General features: G+C 36.7%; 1 pseudogene; it reads right to left on the bottom strand.

The window, feature by feature from the left end:
- The window catches only part of LOC101642399, an 8,098-nt pseudogene extending 7,282 nt beyond the window's left edge, over positions 1 to 816 (bottom strand).
- Between the last annotated feature and the right edge of the window lie 2,450 nt (positions 817 to 3,266).

Genomic DNA, 3,266 nt, shown 5'->3' with positions numbered 1-3,266 from the left:
TATACATGAGTTGCTGTGGATTTGTTTCTCTAAAGTACCTAGACTAATACATCCTTAAAATTATTTTTTAAAAACACAAAACTTAGTCAGCCTCATCTCGATTGCATTTAACCTGAATTATTTTTTGAAATGTTTAATGCATAAATTGAAAAAATTCTTAGATCTGCAAAATATTTATGAAAATTTCTACGAACACTTACATTTTTTACACTCTCCAAATTGCCTTCACATCTTACATATATGTGATTTTTAAATATGTCCCGCCCCCACACTCTTCTCAAATTGTGCTCTGGCTCTGCAGTATCCAGCTTGTATTCCCCGCATGTACTGCACAGTCTCCCACATGGAAAAGACAAACCCACTGCCGTCTCATCAATACCACCTCATAGTGACCCTGAACGAGAGAAGGATTGCACCTTTGGGGTCCAAAACCTTTAAATCTGTTGAGGCCTGTATAGCGATAGATAGGATTGAATCATTCATTTTATGATTGGTAGCTCATTGTCAAACCAGCTAGCCACTTTATGCCCATACACAGCTCTTTTTAAGAGCCCTTTAATACCAAATAATATTTTTTAAATTTATTATTGTTTTGTCTTAGGCTGTCATTTGTAGGACATGGATTGTGATAAGAGCTGTAAGAGTCCCGAATAAAATTATTTAAAAAGAAAAATAGAAATTGAAAGGAATTTAGATGCATGCAGTAAGCTGCTATAAGAGCTATAAGAGCTCCCAATAAAAATGTTCTTTTAATAATATTTTTTTAAAGATATAGTCATTGCTCCCCAGCCATACCTCTCCTCCGTCTGAAGCCATGCTTCACTCTAGTCCTCAGCTTTTTAGCCACATTGCTCCTTGGCCTCTGCCTTCCCGGACCAGGAATGCAGCCTGTCGCTCTCTCGCAGGCTCAGAGCCTCAGCTCTGTTTCTCTTCCCACCCGGTGTGGCCTTCCGGTCACAGCCTCTGGTGCCTTTTGTCTCGGCCTCCATCACTTCAGATAGATATCTGGAATGTGCTTTTCCAAAGGTTCTGGACTATCTCTCTCTGCTGCTGCCTCAAGGCAGTGATAATGAAAATTAGCCAATCACTTCTATTAGTGTTATACACGTCCTATTTGCGTATTTCCACTCAATCGTTGGTGAGAGTTATAGAGACTTGGGTAAGCCAAGTCTTGAGAGAAACCTGGGGAAAAGTTGAGACCTCCTACTCTTGTGGAGAGTTCCCATCTGGAAAGCCACAGGCCTGCGTCACCCTCTTCTGCAGAGTTTCTGTGAGCATAGATGGGCTCCATAGCAGTGAGCCGAGTTGAATATGGGTCATGTTGAGTTTGAGCAACTCATTGTTACCCAAACTCAAATCTCAGTGCCGACATATTACAACCCTATAGGACAGGTTAGAAGTGTCCCTGTAGAACTGTTTCTGAGACGGTAACTCTTGACAGGAGCAGAGAGGCCAGTCTTTCTTCAACAGAGAAGCTGATGGTTTCTAACTAGCATTTAGCAACCTAACACTTAACCACTAGACCACCAGGGCTCCAGGACTAGGATAGAAAGAACATTATTAAGAAAATGTTCTTCCCTACACATTTTATGACAGAAGGTATAAAGAATAACCACAGATAAAATCGTCCAAGAAACATTACAAGAGCATTTCCTTAACATTATGACAGGGGAAAAATAAACCGTTTAAGAAACTGAAAAACAAACAAACAAAGCCAAACTTACTGACACTGCCATGGAGTCGGTGCTGACTCGTAGCAACCGTCCCTCATTTCTGAGACTTGCATGATTTACAGGAAAGAAAGCTCAGTCTTGGTCCAGTAGAGCGGTTGGTGGTTGCACCATTGGGTTACCACCCAGGCGGCCCAATTTGTAGCCACTACAACCCCAAGGCTTTCACTCCAACCCAAAATAGTCAACCTCGATAATGTCAAAGAAAATGAAAGTGTCCTGGGATGAACACACGGGAAAACAGAAGACTCACCTCTAAAGGTGAATCCATGATTACAGGCCCGTTTTTTTATTGAAACCTCGGATGCAAGAACACAATGGAAATATATGTAAACAATTTTGAGGGTGGAAAATCCCCAAAAGCTACCAATCAAGCATCCTATATCCAGCAAAATTGACCCTCAAATAAGAAGGGAAATAATTACATTTTCAGACAAGGAAAAACTAAATGAATTCATAACAATTAGAACAGCCTTACCAAAAATACTAAAGAGGTTTATTTGGACAGAGAATCAACAACAGAAAATAACCTAACATTAACATACTTGACACCATTATTTAGAAATCATTCTATTTAAGTAAGACACAAAATGAAACACAAGCACAACATTCAAAATAGAGACCCAGAGATAATATTGGACAATGAAGACAGCAATAAAATAATAAAGGGAATAAAGACGATATATAAAAATTGTACAAAAAAGAAAAAAAATGTACAAAAACAAAACACACACACACACACAAACACCTTAAACTCAGAAAGAAAATGCAAACAAACTAATCTCAGAGAAAATAATAATATCTCCACTGAAGCAAAAGGAGGAAAACCATAAACACCTACTGAAAGTAATATAAAACCAAAAGGCAAAGAAAAAAAAGAAAAGAAAAGCCACAAAATGAAGTCAGTACAGAAAATTACATTGAAGAAATCAATAACACAGTAAAAAAACAACAATTCACTGTAAATCCCCACTTAGGTAACAATTAAAAATCCATTAAGGCATAGACTAAATTATTAGAAAAGTAAAAGACATATAGTAAAAGACAAAAGTAAAAGATTAATGGGTTAATCTCATCAAGAGACAAAGAATAAGAAAATACAACTCCTTATGATACTGCTTACAAGATAGAGAGAAAATAAAGAAAAACAGAGTAAAACTCAAAGGATGCAAACATAAATTAAGCTATTTATAGGAAAATAAAAGTAGGAGTAGCAATACTAATTTCTGAGGAAAAGGATTATAAAATAAAACCTGTTATGAGAGAGTGTATTATATAATGATGAATTGTTACAATTGAATGGGAAAACATACCAGCATACATCTGTGCACCCAATACAATCCCCCATAGTACATTCCTGGAAGTTTGAGTTGAATAGACAAATACAAAAATATAATAATGGTAGGATACTTTAATAGTCTACTAGCAAGGAAAGACTGATCAATTCAAAAGAAGAGGAACGAAAAATCAGGCTTACTTTATAGATTACAATGCTATAAAATTAGAAATAAATAATAAGATGGATAGTATACAAAC

This window comes from Echinops telfairi, unplaced genomic scaffold (genome assembly GCF_000313985.2).
Source record: "Echinops telfairi isolate 266 unplaced genomic scaffold, ASM31398v2 ScPeMD7_7469;HRSCAF=8507_1, whole genome shotgun sequence".
In the NCBI taxonomy this organism is placed as follows: Eukaryota; Metazoa; Chordata; class Mammalia; order Afrosoricida; family Tenrecidae; genus Echinops; species Echinops telfairi.
Note: the sequence above shows the minus strand (reverse complement) of the source record. Positions and strands in the feature narration are given on the sequence as shown.